Source organism: Drosophila kikkawai, chromosome 3R (assembly GCF_030179895.1).
Source record: "Drosophila kikkawai strain 14028-0561.14 chromosome 3R, DkikHiC1v2, whole genome shotgun sequence".
NCBI lineage: Eukaryota > Metazoa > Arthropoda > Insecta > Diptera > Drosophilidae > Drosophila > Drosophila kikkawai.
This window is the reverse complement of record NC_091731.1, coordinates 37,132,351-37,155,706: the sequence shown is the minus strand read 5'-3', so window position 1 is coordinate 37,155,706 and position 23,356 is coordinate 37,132,351. Positions and strand designations below refer to the sequence as shown.

At 40.7% G+C, this 23,356-nt stretch overlaps 1 protein-coding gene across 1 annotated transcript in view; it reads right to left on the bottom strand.

The window, feature by feature from the left end:
• Positions 1–798: 798 nt before the first annotated feature.
• LOC108075696 (uncharacterized) overlaps positions 799–23,356 on the bottom strand; it is a 60,707-nt gene continuing 38,149 nt past the window's right edge. The window contains 1 exon segment of the mRNA XM_017168220.3: positions 799–819. The gene's annotated coding sequence lies outside the window, so the exon portion shown is untranslated.

Here is a 23,356-nt window from a genome sequence, read left to right as displayed (position 1 = left end):
ATTCTCCCAGTGTATAGTAACCAAAGCTCTCACCTTTTGTCCATCTGTTGCCGGGTCACTATTAGCTTTTGTTTGCCCTATGTTTCAGGCAGCTTTTGTCAGCGAACCAAAAAGGGTACGTATGTAGATAACAGTGGAGACCCCAGGCGGTATATTTTCTTACTCAATTGTAAAATTCCGTAGCTCAGAATTCTGGCGCTAATTCGGAGATCGCCCTCTTTTGGCTGCCAGCTTAGGACATTTTTTAAAGGACATTTTGTGTGGGTAATTTAAGGACATTTGAGGTACTAAAATACTCCGCTAGAGGTTGCCCTATTGCGAACTGCTCACTTTACACTGGGAGAATAAAATAAATAATTAAAAATTTCAAATTAATTTATAAAAGAAAAGGATTAAAACTAATTTCTGAAGATTTATTGCCTTAGAAAAATGTTGAAAATATTAAATCGTTTCAACATTACTAAAAATATCTTCATAAATGAATTTGCAAAATGGATTATAATTCCGATTCGTAAGTAAAAAATTTAAATTAATTATAAGGTGGCCTAAGAACTTACCACAATCTCAGCTATCCCGCATTTGACTCATTCCTGATCGAAGAAATCTTCCAAGTATCCTTGCCAGTCGACAGTGTGCATTTATCGCGTATCCTTCTTGCCGGGTGCACACTATCTTAACAGGATTTTGCGCATTAGACACCTTTATAAATGCATTACTCGCAGTCGGGTCCCGCATGTCCCGGGACATGCGTCCTTGGCGGTGGTCAGCCAATCATTAATATCCTTGACCAGTCCTGGCAGTCCCCGGTAGGTCTCAGCGCTGTAAGAACAATAAAATTTTATTGTAAATCGTTTATCTTCATTACGCGGCCAGCGTCAAAACTCGGCAAATAACCGCAGTTCGAGTTTCGGGAAACTGGTTTCCGCCAGCGAACGGGCGAGCGAACGGGTTCAAGTGTCCACCCCATCGTGGTCATAATTTTATTCCTAAGCCCAATCTTAACCCATTGCAACCCCTGCAACGTCGCGGAATGCACGAGGTGACCCCTTCCGGCGTCTTGCTCGCAATTATGGCCCCTTTGTGCGTCGCTTAGTTTGTCTTTTCATAGCCTTGTACCTTGAGATTAAGCTTTTGTTTTTCCATTTAACGCTTAATTTCGGCATTTTGATGGCCTAACGCGATTTGGACTGACCCCTGGGGGAAGGCAGTGGCAGGAGCAGGATTGGAATCGAGTCGGGATCGGTTACAACTGATCCTTTGAGCAAACGCAACTGACCGCAACTAAACAAACACTTGGTCCTGACCAACGGGTTACGCTTCGATTCGCATTTGACTTACGACACAAGAAATTTTTAATTGCATTAGAAAAGCCGCTTCCGATCTGCTCTATTGTCCGGCTCTCGAGTTGTTTGTTTTACCGAAAACTGGACAGCTTAACCTTTACGGTTTCGTTTTTTCATTTTAATTTTGAAGCCATTGTCCGGTGGTCAGTGATGCACTTTCCTAAGCGGATCGGTTTCAGAGGGAATGCCTTGGCTTGGCTTGGCTTTGCCCCTTCCTCTCCTCGCTTCGATTTGCATGTTCACGTTTTCGGCGCTCGTTTTTCGGCAATTTTCGGTTAAGCACTCCCCAAAAAAAAAAAGAAGAATATCCATTCAGCCAGAAACTCAATTTTGCAGAGATCATAATTCGAAAAAGGTACGTGCGCTGCACGCTTTTTCCACAACAAAGGAACTTGCTGCTGCAATTGCAGGAGGATATTAAGAAGGAATAGCAAGTTGGAATAGTCGTTGAAGGAAATACTCTTTAGAAAATTAAGGGAATTTAGGAGAAAAAATATTATATTTTTATAATTTTTTAGGGTTTTAAGAAACTTGAATTTTAATAATTCATTTATACATAGAAGGATAACTCACTCTATTCCCCCTTTTAAACTAAATAATATTTGATATTTATTAGAATATCAAATAAAAGTCTAAATATTCTTTCTGTAATAGTTTTCATTTTCTTACTATTAAAATATTTTCTAAATAACTTTAACTCATTTACAACCTTTATCCATCTTTTAAAATACCCCTCGTAAGAGTTCTTAACCTCCAGAATAATTTGCGTTGTACACTCCTTTACCCATTCCATTTGCCAATTCTGATTCTGATTTCTGTCCCAAATCCTGGCATCCTGCTCTGCCTCCACACAATATTGCGTGACTTTACGTGGGCACCGAAATTGACTTTGATCCGGCACTCATTAGTACTCGCACTGCACTCATCGTCTGCACACGAGAGACAGAGTCCGCCTTTGCCGCCCAAAAAAAAAAGATATATGTATATATAAAATTGCTCAATAAGTTCACACAGCAAAAGCCGACGAAGGAGGAGGCTGGAGTTGGATGCCAACTAGGAGTGCCCACTTGCTTGCTCCAAGGAGTGGGCGATGCAGATCGAGCTGAAGCAATATGGGTGTAGAGTGGGCATTGTCTTGGGTATATATTACAGAAGATATAGTATTTTAATCACAGGAAAAGGAATAATTTATTGGAAGGTAATGTTTAAGCCATTAATTTAAAGAGTAAAACTTGGCCAAGAACTAGTCAAACTCTTGATAAATTTGTAAATATTATCTCAACTTGCTTGTCAAGGCTTTTTATTCTGCTGTTTAATTATATAATAAAAATATATATACTGCCTGCCTCTTGGCAGCTGAGCTGGCAACACACCTGCAACTTGCCTGCAAAATCGTTGCACTTTTGGCCCTCGACACGGTTCAAATGCCAAATAGTTCAGCTCAAGAATCGAGCTCGAGAAACCACCCGAAATTGCGCGCTTTTTCCGAGCTCCGAGCCCGTTTCCTGCCCCGTTTTTTCTTTGTTTTGTTGAGCCTTTTGAGCCAAGCCAAGACGTGGAGAGGGCCACTTTGCCACCGTTGCGTTACACGGTTCGGCGAGCTCAACGCTCAACGCTCACAAAGCCAAAGCCAAGATGCATAAAGAGGGAAACACCTGATCGAAATTTCAAATTATTACAACGAAATGCGCTAAACATAAGGACACATGGGAGCCTAGGCATAGCTCGTGCTGCATACAGATGTCTCGGCAAGCACCCCCGATGCCTTCTGCGGCCAGGCCATGCTTTGGTCTAATGAGCACGGTGTCGCCGTGGCAGTGCAGCTCTTTGACCTGGCCCCCTTCCCCTTTTTTTCCACAAGGAAAAACTTCGACTTGGCCGCTGTAATTACGCGCGGGAAGGAGATAGAGGGAGAGAGAGGGGTAGAGGAGGAAAGCAGAGAGGCCAAGAAAACTCTTGGCCCATTGAGGGTTGGGGTCGTGGTCGGGGTCACCACGGAATTACAGTGAGGGAAAAACTGTCAACTGGAAGTAGGAAAATGCTAATAAAAATAAATGTGCTGAAAAATACTTTGTGTCAAGGAAATTATTAGTCTTTATCCTATAAAATTTAATATATTTAAAAAAATGTAAATATCTCCCCAAATCCCAAACATATAAATAATAAAAACATTCTAACGAAACTTATTACTCCCTAGGAATTTCATAGAGATAATAATGAGTGATATCCTTTGAGATACGATGATGAAATTACCTCTTGGTGTGCCTGTGTAATTTTAAGTGTCTTTTCTTTGTGTTTTTCTCCAACTGCAGCATGCAGCACATGCACCTGACATCGCCGACTCATTACATTTTCGGCCGCAAGGAAGTTGAGGAAATGGAAATGTGGAAGCGCGTGCTCTCGCCCCATTCCCGAACCCAAAACAAACCCATATACCCGTTACCCTACCTCCAGGCCAGGCCAAAAGGTCGCCGGCCAAAGGCAAAGTCGAAGTTGAAGGCCCAAACCCAAACCCAGAAGACGTCGGCGGTAGCCAGCCAAGCGCTGCAGCTCACAACTTGAGCATAATTTGGTCGCGCTCCGCTGATCGGTCGCTCGGCGGTGGTGGTGGTGCATTTCATTCGGAAGTCAGTTAGTTCCTGGTGAACTAACAGTTTTTCCTGGGCCACAGGACAACCCCCGTATGGCAGGAGAGTTTTCCAGCGGGGAATTGGGCGCCAAAAACAAAACAGAACGAAACAGTCAATGACATTGGCCAGCAGGACATATGTTGGCGGGACTGGTGCCGCTGGTGGCTCGTGCCAACATCACCATAACAATTAAAATAAAAATATTCTAGGATAACAACCAGCCAGGCCAACCGTTAGGGCAATGTGGGCGCGGTCGCCTTCGAGTGTATATGCTTACAGATAGGTGAAAACACACATTTTAAACTAGATCTCGGGGTGGTTTTATCATTCGGTATTAGGCGAGGGAGGCTCGCTCGTATCCTTGGCTGCCGGCTGGCTTTTAAGGGTTACGTTTTGCAGACCAACTGACGCGCGCACCCGCACTCGCTTTGCCATATCCTAGATCCTGCTTTGTAACGGTCACGCACGCCAGCAAGGACCTCTCATCTGGCCCACACATGGGTGGTGGTTCATGCTGCGCCTGCCTGGTAATTCTGACCAACTGACTCTTGGACCCTCAGACTCCTTCTTTTGCCTTAAAATGTGACACCCATGTGTGTGACTTTAGCTGCCAAACTCGGCTCCTTTGCAGCGCGAATTGTTTGCAATTATTAATTTGAAAAACAGGACAAAGAACCCTAAGAGCGATCTCTGTGGGAGGAATGACATATGGCCAGCATTTCAAGTGGAACCAGCTCGGTGGGAAGTTCCGCCCGCTGCTAAGGGAAAGTTTGTGTCCCTTTTTTGGGGTGGTCCTGGCCACCAGCTGGGCTGGGCTTTGGGTTGGTCATGATCTACATATTTCGAGGAAAGGCAAGTGGAAAGGTCTGGAAGTTGGAAGTTTTGGGATATATTTTCTATTCCACAATTATTTTGGAATATTTCTTGAAACAAATAATCTTTAATGGAGATACTTGCTTAAATACCCCAAAGATCCCGTAATTTTCTCCATTAACTCCTTATAAACAACCTTTAATTAACATTTACAATATTCCCAGAGAATTTGCTTCACTTAATGCTCCATTACCCATCCTCCAGATAGTGTTAATGAACTCCAGAGTACCAAGAGCAGCCACTCGATTAACCAACTGCTCTGTTTTGGTGACATTTCCTTTGCGGGATTCACTGGAACCTGGCTGAATTTGATACATTCTGAGGTCTCCTAACCAGGATAAGCACAACTTCCAACCTCATATTGAATATTCCCACATTAAACAGTGCCAGTAGCTGGCGAAGCAGCAGGAAGCTCACATCAATGGACACTTGCAGGGCTTTGGAGGCACGTAGTAACAAGTGCTGATCCACAGCTCAGGTTACACCACCGATCGTTGTATAGAAGTAGGTCGGCCTGTTCGTCCCTGTGTGGCTTCCAGCGAACAAAGACGAGGCGCAAAAATATATTAAAGTGCCATAAAAACGGGCCAGCAAGTGCACATAAAAATCAAATTAATAGTCCATGTCAGAGCCGTAGAGAACTGGCACTTTGTTTTGGTGCAATCAGTGGGAAACCTCGGCGGCAGACAAAGGACGAACCGGGCCTCTCTGTATCTGTAGAACTGCAATAAATTCCAGGACACAAAGGAGCAGTCCTATCAGCTAACTGCAATCTCTCACCTTTCAATTGTCAATTAGTTCAAGTGCAGCGGCAGGTAGGAGTTCGATTTGCCCGATTCGAAGGCTGGCAGTTTCTGCTTTAGAGGCTTGGCCAAGGATCAATAAACGATTTGTGGGGCGTTTCCACAGGAGCACTTTGTCCAGCACATGGTTTTTTGGCAAAGTCTGAGGACTAAAAGGGGGGTCGTATCAGCCATATGCTGTCGCTGTTCCAATGTCCTGCCAAATCCTGGGCAATTAACCAGCGGGTGGAGTGGAAAAGCAGAAAGAGAGCAAGGCGCGAAGGAGTGAAAAATGTGAAAAACGCAGCGAGTGTCGCAGCAGAGTCCTGGGACTAGTGTCCCAAAAAAGGACACTCGTTGCGCGTGCGCAGAAAGACAATGCAGTTAATTGCAAAGCCACCAAACTGAGAGGACGCCACGGGATAGGCGCCAGCCAGGAGAACGCTTAATGAGCCGAGTGTCTGGAGGATCGCAGGATACCCCGCATCGAGCGCCGCGTGGGTCAGGCGCAGGTATTCCTTGGGCCCAACCGTGCGAAATTGTAGCAGAATCGCTTTCGGAAAAGTGTCCTGCTGTCAATTTGACACGTTGGCCGAAAGTCCTGCGCCTCGAAAATCCTTCATAAAACCCGCGACCTCGACTTGTGTGGCAAAATCATAATCGGCTTGACAACTCCCTCAAACCGCCAGCTCAGGCGGCTCAAAAGGATCGAAGAGCCAAGGCTAAACTCCCTTTAATATTTTATTGTTTACACTTTGGAGTAATATTATTTGATCATTCAAATATCCCTGGTCCTTGATGGGAGGTTCTGGCAAATAAATAAATATAAACCGCAAACAAAAAAGTATTAAAAAGTGTAAATAACACTGGGTCTTCCTTTAATTACTCCCCGTGTTATTTCTCATAATATTTTGCTCACTCTTCTCAGAATTCTGGCGACCACCAGCAGCAGCAGCAGCACCCGAAGGAATCATAAAACGGCGGCAAAACCTCAAAAAAAACAAAAAACCAAAGAAAAGGCAACTCGGACAAGGAACCTGTGTGCATTTATGATATATTTTGGTTGCCAATGACGCAGTGCATTTGATTCTAAAGCGCCGACTGTGTCGGTCCCAGTGTTTGTCCCTATAAATTTCGGTTGCTTTGCCCATTGTCCTTTGTCCTGGCCTATACGACGCCACTCCAAGCCCGCAATTGTGTGCAATTGAACATTTTGATTTCCCGGGAGGTCCCTGCATCCATGTAACCACTGATCGGCATCGAAATAGGGATCGATAGCGGTACTCCTTTGCAATTTCATGCCTGTCCCAGGACCTTGAGTGGGCGGCACTTGCTTTATTTTCGCGTGTCATGACTTTTTACGATCTTATTCCTGCTAATGATCTTTTCAAGGGCCAGAGCCAACTTGTTTGGGCCACCCAACAATTATTAGATAATATTTGCGGTTGTAAATGGTTTCGATTCGGAGAACTGCATAGGAGATCTTATAGAAAGTAACGTTTAATTTTTATTTTTGAGCAATAAAGCTGCAAGATTTCCCTTTTATGGTTAGCTTTCTTTCTCTGAAAAATTACCAAATTTAATCCCTTATTAAACCTCATCCTTGACTATCTTGATCCCCAATTAAGGTAAACGCCAGATGTCCTCAAATTTCAGGGCCATCTAAAGGGTCCATCGTTAATTAGAATGCACATTTTCTTCCAGCCAAATCGGCCATGAAATTGGAGCAGCCACGCTGACAGCTTCCAAATCGGTGCACACTATATAGCGGCACACACAAATTGCTCAATCAACACCAGAACCAAAGGAAAAAAGTAACCAATATGCATATATCACCAGCGACAAGGATGACGACGACGACATATGGCCACAGGGACAACGGATTGACCACTTCAAGGACTCCGGCAGCGAGTCTCCAGTTTCAGTTGCTCCTCTCTTTTTTCTTGGTTTTATTTTTTGGGTTCTCCTAATAAACTCGTAGTTGTAAACAAATTCGGGGGCGGCAGCGCCAAAGGAATGTTTTAAATGAAAACCGATCGCCGCTACCGTTATCCTGCCTGCCTTCAGCTTCTTCTCTTCTGTTTTGATAACATCTCGAGTATCCTTTTTTTCGGCTCGACTGACTGACTGCTCATTAGCAGCGTCCAGTGAATAGTTTGGGTCAAAAGTCGCGACTTCAAGGGATTTTATAGAGTCTCTCTGGGTTTTTGTTTATGTAGACGTTGTCCTGCAACATTGTCCACATGTGTTTGAAACTTTTTATTTACATTCCCAAAGGGAATTCATATAAATTTCAATGTTTATGTCTGGGTTAGACCAAGGTCCGAGGATGCTACTTTAACCTAATAAAAGTAGATTTATTTTTGGGGATCTAAATATCAGTTTAAAAATGAAATCAGCTATAAAGTTTTATAGCAAATATCCTGAATAAAGTTACTCTCCTCATTTTTAAATCAAAATCAATAATACTTTGATATTTCTTTAATAGAATACCAAGGTTTTTAAGACTCATCTGCATTTTAATGGCCTCTGATGACCTTTTCAAAAATCTCTATAAATTTCTATACTTTATTTGTCCAGCTCCATCAGCCTTTTTTTGGTTGAATATTTTCCCAGGGCCAAAATCACACATTGACTCCTTTGTTTGGTCATTTACATTGGAAACGCCTGCGCAGCGGCAAAGAATGGAAAATAGTTTGGTAATCTGTGAAAAAGCCAAACCCCCATAAAAACCACAAGATGCTCAACTCGTTTTCTTCTCCCCAACACTCGAGATGTATGTGTATGCTCTTTCTGAATACAAAAAACTCGTTACAGGAGGGCCCTTTGACGTCTGTAAGTGCTGGGGGAAAAGGGCTTCATCATGCTTGGATCTGGATTCTGAATTCTGGACTCTGAATGCTAGATCCTAGGCCTGAGCCTGAGCCTCAAACCATCCACGTGCAGGCCTCGCTTAGGGCTACTACATGGAGATAAGTCCTCCTCCCAATCCTACATATACTCCCTACTGCTACCCCTTCCAGAGCCTCACCTGATCCGTACCTGTCCTCAACCTGTTTGCCTAGCATTTATCATTTTCCCTCCTTCGCTTCTCGGTTTGTTTTTCCCATTTCCCTTTGAGCAGGAAAGGAAATCTCAGCAAGAGGCAGGTTCCAGTTGGAAATTTCCCCTCCGTCAAACAGGTTCTATTGTTCCTGCCTATGTATATATATTGTTTACCTGTCCCTACCTGTATGTATTGGATTTTCCTCTGTGCCCCGAGATTCTTCTCTCCTCTGTGGGGCAGGGGGAAAATTATATGTTTTGATTCCTTCGTAACGGAAAAACTAAAACGCAAGGGAATGAAACGATTCGTTGGATACTTGGAAACACTCGAGGAGATCGCATACAAATAGACCGATTTTAATGACACACTAAAATGCAATCATCTAATTTTCAGGGATCGAAGGGTTACGTGGCTCTCTGACGGATTCCCACGATCATCTTCGAGGGTCATTCAACCAATTTTTTAGAAGGATTCTCGACCACTTCTGGAGTTTAATTGCCCTTTCAGGTTCTCCCTCTGATTTATACATCTTTCATTAAATATCCATATACATATAGCAGGAGGAAAAATCCAAAATAATTTCACGGCTTGTTAGTTGAGGCTGTGGGCGTGTGCTTACTGTTTGATTTGTATCTAAAGTCACGCTACCACATAGGTATTTTGGGTAATACATACTAAAATCGATTGGTTACCGTTGCGGTTCTTAAAATCCTTTCTTGATATTATCATTAGAATGTTGAAGAAGTCGGCCTGTTTCATGTGTCATCTTTTTTGGGTTTGTATTAATGATGTCCTGGCGGCTAGCACCTCAAAGCATTGTCCTAAGGTCACTCCTGTGCATAGAACATTATCGCTTTGAAGGAGATTTGTTTGCCAAAAGTTCTCTTTCTCCCTTGTTTTTTGGCTCATTTACAACTCATTTCTTTGGGACTCTGGCCAAAGGCAATTAGCATGCCCCAATGAGATGGCAAAATTGCATAATTGCGGTGAGTATCTTTGAAGTTGTATCTTCACAAAGAAGTCAAAGGTAGCGATACTTTGTGGGTTTTGCAAAAACAACTAGTTTTTGCCTTGACAAACAGATTTTCTTATATAATTTTGTTAAACTAAACCAAAAATCAAAAGAAATATCTGTAAAAAAACGTAATAACTGTTTTTCTAAGATATCTTCTAGGAGAAATCTTCGTAAAATATCTATACCTTAAACCCTATATCAACTCCCTTGCCAGGTTGTTGAAATTCTCCTAAAGAACACCTTCAAAAACCCCGAAAAATACAATCCTTAAAGATAAAGGACTCTTAACACTCTGTTTGAACAATCAAAGTAATTTACATTCGAGTCAAAATGCTTTGGATTTTAGCGGCAAAGTGTGAAAAACTATTATGCATCCTTGCCGCCTGAGCTTAGCCCTCCTCCTCGAAGGATAACAATAAAACTGGAAATCAAAAAACAATAAAATCTTATGCAAGATCTAGAGCTATAGCTACTGTTTTGTAAAGTTTCCTGGAAAAATCCATAAAAACTTCCGGTGGAATGGAAACACTTGTGCCAAAAAAATACAAAACCTATATAGCTTCCAGGAAATTGAACAATTTGTGCATAATTTGCATATGAGCTGGACCCAGGATGAGCACGAGGACGAGGGACTTAGGGGCGGCAACTGTTTGACGACAGATTGCTCAATGGCCGGGGATCAGGGCAATTTCCATATGTAGATCTCCCGGGGAAACTGGAAACCTAGTTTGGCATCTGCCGGGGATGATCCCATGGAGGAACAAAGATATTTCGCACATTTGCACTGCACAGGATATAGGTTGTACTGGTAGATCCTGCATTCTAGATACATTTAGAACTGCAACTGAACAATCCACAAACGCACACACAGGTTGAAATAGTTAATCAATTTACAATAGAGCCTAAGCCCGCTTTAACTTGAAAATATTACTAGAAAATATTCAAAGAGAATGGCCAACTTGGCCTGTGGTTTTGTTTTCCGTTTGTGTTTGGCTTTGCTTAATGAATATTCCCCGGTTATTGTTTCAGCAGCCCACACATGCAAATTCTGGAAACGAGAAACTAAAAACTACAGCTAGGGAAATATATGCATAGAGAAATCTTAAGCCGCTGCAGGGTCCAGAGATACCGGCTACGAAATGCGCACACACTCCGTTAAGAGTTATTGGCTTTGGGAAAAAAAAGAACAACTGCGGCAAATCCTTTTCTTGAAAGGATTTTTCCTCACAGAGCCGAGGAAAAAGAGCGCCAAAATATTGGTTCTTGTCCCTTTTCAAACGTTTTGCTCTAGCTCAAACTATAGATAACCGAGCTCAGGCTGGAAACTAGAAGATATTATCTTGGGTTCGGCTCTGGACCTCAAGTGGGTTGGAAAAACAAAAAAGGAAAAAAATGAAAATACAACCCGGGTCAGTCAGCTGACAAATAAATAAAAACCGAAATGCAAGGGAATCCTTTTTCCTCCTTCTGGCTTTGTTGACAGTCCAGTTCATTGAGGCATTTATTAGCTCCGAGATGCGAGACCCCAGATATATCCTATCTGGACCTCGCTGTGGGTGCCATTGATAACTGGCCATTCATCCGCAACTAATCTGCGTTTGCCATAATTATTTCAGGGAGATCTCTCCCTGGACCTGCTCCTTCCTCTCCCGAAAATTAAGATGATGATGCGCAAAATATCCTTATCGGTATCCTTTTGCCTGCCTGAAATGTATAGGGATTTGTGTGCTGATTCCGTTGACCACCAAGGAGGCTGCCTCCTCCACTCGAGATCGAAATCAATTAGCCATAAAAATGCAACAACTCAATTGGACATCGACCGAGTGGGCGGAACACCGGGGTTTCTGGAAGAAGGCGTGCCTGGGGTTTGCTAAACGATTGAGCAGTTTTTTAACGAGAGGTAATAATAATATTTTTAACTACCGATTCCTGCTGTTTATAATCTTTCATCTCGGGAAAGCATTTTGTTATATTAAAGTAAGTGTTAAGAGTTTACCTGTTACATCATGAAATTTTTATTACGATTTTCCAATACCCATAAAATATTTTCCTTTCAACCTTAAAAATCTTGAAAAAACCTTATATTTACCTAATGAAGCATGATCTTAATGACCGTTTATGTTCTTCCTTTGTTTAACTTTGCAGTAAATGAAAACCAATTTGTCTGCTGCCTTAAAAACATTTAATTCCGTCAATTTTCCACATTAAAATTCATGATTGCTCAGAAATGTAACCGATCGTTACGATTGAAGTCTTTGGCCTCGACTTCCAAACGTTTTCCCCTTTTTTAATATTTTTTACACGCATCATCGTTTTGGTCAACTTCCTTCCGTCTTTGGGCAGCGTCAAATCGGCTTAAAGAAATGATTTCCTTTAGAGTTTCCTTCAGAGTTTCTTCCAGAGTTTTCCCCCGAATTTCCCTTAGTTCCATGTTGGTGTTCCCAGCAGCGAAAGTAAGTATTTGGAGAGGTAAATAAACTTGGCATTGAGATGGAGAGGAAAACGTACAGCCTTTCTAAGAACCCAACAGAAGCCTTAAAAAAGGGCGGCTTACCGGCGACGCCTAGAGATACAGATACACGGACTCGTACTAGACAAACCAGTTGGAGAAAAATCAGGAAAAGCAAAAGTCCCTGGACTGTACTCTGGGGTACAGTGAACGACCAGTTTGGAGCCCACGAGAGGCGAGCAAACAAATACGCGTGCAGCCATAGAGCTGCCAAGAGCTGGGCTCCAACCGGGATGCCTATCTTCTGGGATGGTGATCGGGTGTAGTGGGTTTGGTTGAGGGCTTGGGGAGGCAGGGAGCCAAGACCTGCTCGTGATTACACAGTAAAATCGTAGAGGAAATAGGCGACATGCTCGGCATAATAAAGGGCCAGAGCTGGGAGCAAAATAATGAAGGGAACACTGTGGAAAATTAAAGGGTTTTAAGGGGAGGGACTTGCAAAATAAGAGTAAACAATCTAAGGAATCTCAATTCAAGAAAATAAGCTTCATTAAGTTATGAAAAGTTCCCCAATATACTTTTAAGATCATGTTATTCCTTAGGATCATAGGTACCTATTACATCAGCAATATCTCCACAATATTCCCAACTTTTTCTCAGTGCCCCCAGAAGGAGGCATTGCGGGCAGCGCTATGTAAATGTTTATGTATCTACGGGATACCTTGCACAACACACACATACACACACACACTCTTCTATTTATGTATGTAGGTAAGGTAGGGCCCTAGGCCTATCCACCCGAAAGGTGACTGATCTTTACAATTCGACACTTTGACTTTACAAACGAGAAAGAGGAATCGAACCTACTCCGAGGGGGGATACAAGGGAAGGGGTATGAGGAATGGGTAATGGGGATCGGGTATCGGGATCGAAGAACCTACGGACAGCGAAATCAAAACAAAATCCATCGAATGAAACCAAAACAGAGTTGTAGAAAAGCAACAGAGTCATAAAACAAGTATCCAGGATGTATCTGTGAGATGCGAGTATCTGCTGGATGCGCCAAGGGTCAAGGCAAACACAAAAACACACACAGAGAGAGAGACCAACCCAGAGACTTAAGTACTTTTTTAGGGCACGGCTTATGATGGATTTGGTGGCTGAGCATGCTAATGGATTTTCGGGATTTCTCGATTTCCACATCTCTGGCTTTTTTCCAGATTTTCCTTCAAAGCTGCCAGCAGCGCAGGGCTGCCACAAACGTAAATGGATATGATGGGGTTAAGCGGAGTAAACCAGTTCTAAATGAAAATATATACACAGCATGCACACAGCAGAACTTGTTGAGCTGGCAGCTGGCCCTAGGATTTCCACATCCACAACTACTATTTCCATTTGCATTTGCATTTCGTGCAGCTTTTAAAGCTACATATTGAGCATATAGCATATAGGATATATAGAATCCACCCTGATAAAACGTCGCTCTGCTGAGTGTGCGTAATTTTTATGACGGAATTATTACATCATTCATCTTCATCAGGCGACAATGACACAGATTTTCGAAGCCCAAGTCGAATCTGAGCCGGAACGTGCTTATCTCGCCGGCAAACTGACCAGTAAGTCTCTACACACAAAGAAATATTTAGTGTGTTTCAAAAGATAAATTAATAAAAGTATTTTTCAAACTTAAAGTAATAATAAAAGTCTTACAAAGTCGAGTATATCTCTGATGTCTCCTCAATTCTTTCTCTCTAAATAGTAAAATAATTGTAATTAGTCATGAATACCTCAGTTTACCCCACTTTTCTTTCTCTGTAACTCACAAATGCGGGCTCTTCGGGGTGGCTGTTCCCTAGTCTTAGCATAAATGTAAATTTCAACTGTCTCTTTCCTGATTTGTAATCAAATTAAATTGTGTTTTGTACACAACAATGAGAATGGGAAGCCAGTTGACGACAAGACATCATCACATCTCTGAGATAAAGCCAGGAATTCCGTGTAAATGCCAGAGTCTGGCCGGAAAATGCAGTTTTTCCCACAGTTACAGCAGCAGCTCCAATATTACCGGGAAATTCCATCCTCATCTAGTTGTAAACCTCATAAATTCTCACTTTTTGGCAGGCCGCACACGGCGAGTGAGATTCCCATTGGAGAAATTTGAGGCGGAAGGACTCGAAGGACACCGCACATTCCCCGAGATAATCAACGGCATTATCTCCTGATTATGTATTCTTTGTTAGGGTCGGGGAATTCCTTGGAAATGGCGTTATAAAAGAAGTCGGTGCGCAAAAAAATATTGAACTATATCCGGGATGATCGGCGGATGATGAGGATGCCAGTGGAACACCCGAGTGGCTGAGTATCCGCTTTCCATCTCCTTTTTTTTCGCAAATTCCCTGTTGAGCTGCTCATCATAATCATCATCAAGCCCTCGGTCACTTGAGGTTTAAGCCAACATTAAAAAAGGAGCCGAAAAAAACCGAAAAAAAACACCCAAAAAGAAAGAAATCAGTGGAATAAACGTGAGAACATTGAGTGTCCTCGCAATGAATTTGCTTGGGATCCTCCGCATTGTTCCGTTTCTGAGGCTGAAGTGCTTGTAGAGATTTGCTAGTTGTGTCCTTATTGTTCCCCGGGTCCGCATGAGTGAATGAATGAATGAGCGGTCCACGTCCGTGTAAAATGTATCTGAGAGATTGCCGCGTTTTTAGCTGGAAGGCGGTGTGGATGTGGGATGTGCGAATGCCGCCGAGATCTCCGGATGCTGTCTCCGGGGCGTGAGAAGGCGGCGATATCTGCGGCCTTGTAATAGACTTGTTACTGGCAAGCCAGTCACTTGTTTTTCTTGTTTTCCCCTTAACGGCTTACGTAACGTGGGTGGCAATATTGCACATATCCTTACATGTAGACACCCACACAAACACACACGTGACAGGCAGGCCGGAAAGGATGTGAAAATCCTTGATGGGCACTGAGAGAAATTATGCTCTTTGAGTTGTTCTTTAGTTAAGGTAAAGGTTTTGTCTTTTGTGGCAGAGTTAAATATATTTTTTTTTAATATAAGGTGGTTTAGAAAATATTTTTAAAATTTAAATTACTCGGTTTTAAATTGTAAAAAAATAATTTTGAAAGTTGAAGGTTGAAGTAGAGGTAAAATAACTTTTTAACTCGCTTGCCTTCACCTATTTACCTACTATTAGTTTGTATTCAAGGACAGTATATATAAAAAATTTAATTATTTACTAGACCCATTTCTACCTTTCCCAAGTTTTTCTCACTGCACAAAGGATGCGCCTTGATTTTTGCGCGCCAAATTGCGTTGGGTAAACATATCGTAAACGGACTTCGAGACTCACATCCTGTTTACCCTTGACCCTTTCACGCCGCAATCGGAATAGCACATGCAAATCACACATTAGAGTCCATGTGCAACTTTCCGCCTTTCCGGGAGTCAACATTATGCAAGCAGAGGCGAAGGTCGCCTCCTTGGCCATTGATGGAAACCGTCCAGCATAGTCTTGACGTCTTGGAAACCCATTTGGGACACGTTTTTATGGAGGTGCGAAATGGCACATATTTTTTTTTGACGGAACCTGCCGCGTCATTGAGCTAAGAGAAGGCGAGTCCTTTTTAGAGGTTGCAACCTGTGTGCAACGGCAGCCTGCAATTTGTCACCTGAGGCGACATTCAAACAGCATTCCAGCTGAGTTTTTGCCTCCTTTCATTCGGCCACGATTTTTCGGTTTATGAATCGGAATTTATTTTCCAGCCGTTACACAAAATATTCTTTCATACTCTCGGGGGAGCGACCTTGAAGGGGGTTTCGAATTTGATTCAATGGTTTCATCAAATATTTATCACATTTCCAGCGAAAATATTTATGCCAGATTTTGCCAAATCATTTCCTATGATTTTTGCAACTATGAGAGAAATTTCCCACAGAAATTGCAATTTATGCAATGGCAAAGGTTTGAGCAGGCTTGAGGGGTCTCACAAGGAAACTGTTAGGGAAACCCCCAAGGATGCTTCGCAAATTCTAGGAAAAGTCAGGGAAATTGGGGAAATGAATGGCTAAAATATTATTACTTGTTGCGAAAACTGTGAACATGCAATTTTTAAGCCTGAAAAATGCATGACTTTTGAGAAAAATATTTTGGGAAAATAAAAAACGAGTCAGAATAGTTATTTAAATAGAAAAAAATATTGCAACTAAAAATAAGTCATATATTTATTTTAATAAAAAGTCACAAAAACTTTGTAAAAGGTTTAACTTTCATAAAATTTAAAAATAAAACGCTTTAAATATTTACTATATATTTATTTATATTTATTAAACTTACATTTACAATTCCTTTAATCAATTTTGAATTATATTTTAATTAAAATGTTTACAATGGTTCACACCTCTTTGAAAAGAAGGGTATACCCCAAGGATATTTCTGGGAAATAATCCCAAGAAGTTGAATGGGTAAAAGGAAATACTAACCCACAAGTTAATTCCACTTTCCGATCACATATCTTAGACCCTTATAACCCCACGAAGGCACTCCAATTGCGGCAACCTGTCAACATAATTAATCCCCTTGGATCAGCTGACGGCGGCACTGCCTTTCCTTGAATGATCCACAGAAAAATATGAAAAAGAAAACCAATTCATAAGAAGAATAAAACTGTGGGCCTTGATTTCTTCTTTCTTTTCTTTTTGATATTTCTGGCCTCTGTTTTGCCCAAGATTCCCAAGGATGCGAGATGGGCCTCCAAAAAAAAAATGTATTTATATATAAAAACGGCAGTGTTGTTGCTGCTTTTGGCCGTGTTAATTGTCCGACATTGTGAACAGGTCGTCGTGCCATTAACAACCTGAACAAGAGCGAACCAGCCGCAGCGATCCCACGGCTTGTCGCCTGGATTCCCGAGCGGTTTTTTATGCCATTTACACAGAAATCTTGCAACAAATCAGCAGCCAGGAGCAGTCTCAGCTCCTTTTTCCTAGAGAGAGAGAGGGGGGACCTTTATTCGTTTGATGTTAAAAAATTGTTCTACTTCAGGACCCTAGTAGTTTCCCCCTCTTAGAGCCTGTGACGACGCAATTCTTTGCCATTATCAGCTGCATCCTAGCAGGTTCCTCCGCCGCCGCCGCCGCACTAGATCCTGATTCAATTTGGCTTTTATTGGGATTCGGGGCAGCCCGATCCCGATCCTAATTGCGGAGGCTAATCACTTTGTACCTGCGGCTTAGACAGTCAAACCCTAGCAGTCAGTCCATCTCTCTATATATATATTTTATATGGTCCTGCAAATGGATTTGGATTGGCCTCGATTTTGCGGCTTTGTTGCCCCGTTTCTTGATACATTTCTGGGTTGGCCAGGATCGTTATCTGGTTCTCTTTGTGCTTTCAAGGTTTATGGGTTTTCACATATACTATATATACATCCGCGAACATCCTGTGAGAACTGAAAACCAAGGACTACGATGACCCCCGTAAAACCCAAGACACTAACAACATTCCACTGAGTGGCGAGAGATCCTCTGCCACTTTTTTTGAGTTTTTTTGGGGGGGATCCTGAAAAATCTGCATAATGACAGAGGGCCATCATCCCGAAAACTAGTTCAGATGGCAAATTACGAAACTGGTAAGGGATGTACACGCTGCAGTTCCCATTCGGGACAGGACACTCCGACAGGACATCAAACGCAACGCAACGCAACGGGGAGGCGCGGTTGGGATCGGCAAAGGTCATGTCAGGACTTTGCATAAAATATTTGAAAATGTTTTCATTATGGTAAGTAGACACAAAAGCCCAACACACACACGTAGCACACCCAAGGCAGTCGATGTTCCCACCCGGAAAGGGGTGTCCTTTCCCAAGGATCCGGTGTGTGCTTCTGGATCTTGGCATTTATTTTGGTGATAAATTAGTTTAATGTTTCAAACACCAAAAAGAACCGCAGCTGAGGCGGCAAAGCTCGCCTCCGACGGAGTCCTTGCTTTTTGGCGGCATTTTCCCCGAAGCAAACCGAGACGAGACGAGCCGTCGAACGTGTCCTGCGCAATGAACTCCCGTGTCCTGGCAAACTAATGAACTGGCTTAAACAATGCGAGCGTAAAAAAACTATACAGCAATCACGTCTTGGGAAATTTTCACATCGCTGATTTTAAACAGAAAGAAATAATAGGAAAAACTACAAGGATTTTGGGTGGACATGGCAGGACATGCCGGACAATTGCAGGTCGCAGGACAATTGTCCGCTACACGCACGTGCAGCAGCGTCGAAGTCGAGTGCCAATTGTTATAGCCACTATATAGTGCATCCCGACACATAGTGTCCTGTGAATGAGAGTTACGAGTTACTTTGAATAGCGGCCTCGGTGGCAAGTGGATCGGATCAGATCGAGTGACAAAGGACCCGTTGTCCTGCTTGTGTCCTTTGTTGCTGGGGGTGTGGTGCGATGTTGTTGCAATTTTAGTGTAATTTTATTGTTATTAATTGTATGAAATGGGTTTTTAAATGGCCTTTGTCTGGCTTTAGTGAATGGCCAATGGGATTGTCCACTATTAAGGCTAACAAACGTGTCCTGTGAAAGGTTTGGAGATTTCTCATGTTTCTTTTTTTACGGCAACAAATAAATTAACTAATTGTAAGGGAACTGGGCCATATAGACAAAAATATATAATAAAAAATAATATTGTACTGATGGAAAATAGAATTTGCAGCCATTTAATATTCTTAGAATAAAGCCAGCAAGTGTCAGTGATTTTTAAGGATATCTTGATGGTAAAAAAATAACTTCAAAGTCAAAGAAAATATTTTTAATTAATTGTTACACAGCGAGGTTCTCAAGGATATTTTAAATTTAAACAAAGGCCTTTTGCTTATCATAAAATCTCAGTAAAAATTCTTCAATAATACACAACTCTAAGGTCAATCCCCTGGATACCTAAAGATGACTCTTTAAAAACATAATAGAACTTAGCGAACATACTTGAGTTGAAAGGACCTTTTTGGAAATATGACTACCGCAGAAGTACTCCAAATTAATGGACTCGTGTAAGGTCAGAAAACCACAAGACACTTTCAGGGTACAGTACACTTTCAAGTTGCCTCTCAAATTAAACAGAAGTCGGTTATAAAGGATTTTGAGTTTGCCTTTTCAGTAGATTTTACCCCCTTGGAGGCTATTCTCTCTCCTCTACTTTTTGTATTAAACCGATTTTTGCACAGCTTCCTATCTTGGCTGCTGTTTGTTTAACACCTACAGAACCTCAGAGAACTCGAACCAAAAACGATGATTTTTTACGGCACTTAAAAAAGCGAGAAACCTGTTACAATACAAAGTGTGTAGAGTGAACTGAAGAGCCTTGCATAACTGAGAAACTGAGACAGTGAGACACTGAGACACTGCCAGATCCCGGGCAGAGCGCGGCAGGTAACTCTTCGGGGCCTGTAATTCATATTTTCCAAACAATTTCTCTACGCAACTTTATTACTTTTGTTCGGCATAATTTCCAGGTTTCGAATCCAACCGAACACCATTCTTGGCCCATAATAAACCCTCGAGTGACGAGGCGGGAGGGAGTCTGGAACTGAAGCTGGGTTTTTGAAGAGGCCGCGAGACTCGGTGTGTCACCCGAATGCTTTCCAGGAATCGGAGCCCACAGATCTAGAGAAACGCCATTCAATAAGCGATTCTGGTCAATGGCCAGTGGCAGGGAGTGGCCCAGGAAATCCCATTGAGAGATGACCCAAAAATGATAAAAATTAAACCCTGACCAGTTGAGTGGTCTATTTATGGATGCCTTTGGTTTTGTTCCTAGAATGAGGGCAAGTGATTTTGTATATATAGTTATTTTATACTCTGTTACAGTGTTTTTTTGTTGATAGATTTTAATATCATTTTTATTTTTAAATATATTATACAAAAAGCAAAAAAAAAAAAAAAAAAAAGCTTATTTACTTTCCTTGAGAAGCATCTCCTTCAGCCTACGCCATTTATATATATTCTTCTTGAACGCGATTTTTCTATGCCTATAGCTAAAACGACCAAGACAACGAGAAAAACCTTCATTTTGTTGGGAAATTTCTTTTGATTTTGTGATGTATGCTAAGAAAATGGCTTTAAATAGCCAACTTTTGGTTGCATAAGTGAAATAATTAAATTGGTAATGGTCAAGGTGAGCTGGCAAATTGATTTTAAGCTCTAAAAAAATAGTAAAATGTTTAAAGATATTGTATAATATGGCTAGAGTGCTAGTTACACTAAGAAAAAATTTATACAATAAACCAAATGATTGCCTTTATGACTTTGTAAAAGTATAACTTAAATATAAAATATAAATATAAATTAAAGCAAAACAAAAAATATTTGATTCAGAAGCTACCTTTGTATGAAAGGTTAGATACCTTGCAAGAAGTATTAATCAATAAATAATATGTTGAATAAGGAATAAAATTAAAAATTAAAAAAGAGACGTAAATACCTGTAGAATTGGTTTAAGAACTTATATACCAATTTCAAAACGATTTGTTGATAAATTCTGAGTTATCGTGTACACCGATTTCCAAAATCACACTTTGAATTCACTTTCTTATAATTAATTTTATTATGATCGATGTGAAACTTTCACAAGATATTCTTAAGATATTAAATATAGTAAATAAATAAATTTGTAATAAATTGAAACTTAGATCGATCAATAGATAACCCAGCACTCCCCTAAACAGTAAATATGAACTGAAGTCCCCTCTTCATTCACAAACCAAAGCACGCGCCAGGCTTAGTAAATACTCGGGAAGAAGCGGGGAATCAAATAAAATAAATAAAAAATAAAAGAAATATACAAAAAAATGTATAGAAATGAATGCAGATATATGCACAGGGTATATGGTATATATATGGTGATAAGTCTGCATAAATTGGCCTGACTGAAATCAGAGGAGCACAGCAACTATGGCGCACTGAGCACGTCCCGGTCATTTCCGTAGTAAGATTCAGCCAGAGAACACAGATACATCAGCCAAAGATACAGATATATACACTGCCAGATTCGCACATGGATATCTGAATATGTGTAGCTATGGATATAGTATCTTTCGGCAGCCTTCAAGGTCAGTCTTCAAACGAATCGGCGCCGCAAAAAATAAAAAAAATAAATATATATATATATTTATATTTATATTTATATGCATATATACCCAGATTGCAACATTCATTGATATGAAGCGGCGAAATAACGGAAAGGCGGTTATAAAGTAATCAAAACTCAGTTGCTTTTTCCATTCATAAAAACTCTGGGCTATCAGTGGCTCGCACATGCGGGTTAAGGGGGAAAACGGGGGCGTTTTTGTGGAGGGTTAAGGCGATAGGTGACGTCACTCGAGTGCAGCTGGCGCTAATTCAGTTTCCTTTCATTTTTTTTGCAAAACTTACACTGCACTTTGCTGGTTTCCGTTTATGCACAGCCCGCAGATTTGAATATTTAAACTGCTATTTTTATTTTTCAAGGGAAAAATGTATGTGAATTTATCAATTAATATCGAAATTTATCGAATTTATTTATTATTATCGAAAATATTTTAATCCGAAATTTATAATTGATAAACTGCTAACAAAAACAAATTGATACGAATCATAAATATCGGAAATTCATGATACCTATTTACATATCGGCTTTCGGAGGAAATTTCGATGCATTATCGATAAATCGATATTGTATTCCATTCCTAGTATTTATAATTTTATTTATAATTAATTGTAATTATTTATACTTGTTCGTTTGCTTACTATTCATTTTGGAATTCAGTGATAAATGCACCCATAATTTCTCCCGGTGCATCCACTTTTTTTTATGCGATCCACTCGACGGTTTATTGATCGACAAACAGATAAGTGACATTTATCGACTTTTTACGCGCTTTTAACTAAGTTCAAATATGTTTGCGCACTCCTGTCTCCGTCGCCGTCGCCGTGTATCCGCAGTGCATCTGTGCCGTATCTGCGTCTTTGATATTTGCTTGCCAAACAAATACCAATCGGCAGTTAACAGAGGCATTATCAACAGGTCGAAAAATCATGATTTGAGAGCTGCCCTCGCGTTGATACCCTTACTTTTTTTTATCTGCAGATGCCCTATCGACCCGAGAAGAACGGAGCCTTATCGGGGCACCCAGAGACCCCGGGACTTATCTCTGGACAAATAGAAGAACGAAGAACGAAGAACTTTCGTCTGTTTGCAGGGACTTAGCAACATTGTTGCCACATATATCCGTGTTCAAATCGAAATTCCCTCATTCATGCAATCGCCGCCTTCATATCGCTGGACATTTCTTTACCTTTGTGAAAATGCATCGCAATTATTTGATCGGGATTCCATTGATTTACGATACCTGGGCGAGACCCCTGCAACCGGAAGAGTCGGTGTTAATGGCCATAAAATGTCACCAGGGTATCATAAATAAGGCTCAATGCTCGACGAACAGGTTCCGCGATCAAGGGGGTTACTAGCTGGGGTATTAGGTGAAGTTGGTTTATATTTTTTAAACATTTCCTAGTTCCTAATTATAGGAGAAAGATTTAAAATAAAAATGTATTTTATTTTTTATTATTTATTATTTTTTCAAGAATTGTAAATATCCACCTTGAAAGGATATAACAACTTTATTTCGTTAGGAAATAATTATTATTTTGTAACTTTTTATTGGCTCATCGCCAACCAGGTGTTCTTTCACCGCGTCTTGTGATCAGATGTATAGCCAACATGGCCAGAATAGCGAGCCAGAACTTCATGTTGATACGGAATTCTATTTTGGTTTTCATAAGTCATTCAAGAAAGTTGGTTTATATGGGCAACTTTTGCTTACATAAGTAAAACAAATTAGTTATCATTGGTTTAATTTTATTTGCAAATTTGTAAAAAGGTGTAACCAATTTGACTTCCAGAGATATTTAATAATTATGTTAAATATTAAAGAAATATCAATTTATGTATTTCCTTTTTCTGGAAAAAAAACTAAAAAACTAAACTAACCTAAAAAAATAAAAATTTAAAAAGTATACAAAATTTGCATAGATATATTTTAAAAATAGAAAGATTCTTTCTTTTTTTTAATAAAATAATTTAAGCTTTAATTAAGCTAGTTTACTAATAAATTTGCTTTTTTACAAAAAAGATCTAAAATCAAACATTTATTTTATTTTTTATTATTTATTTCAAGAAT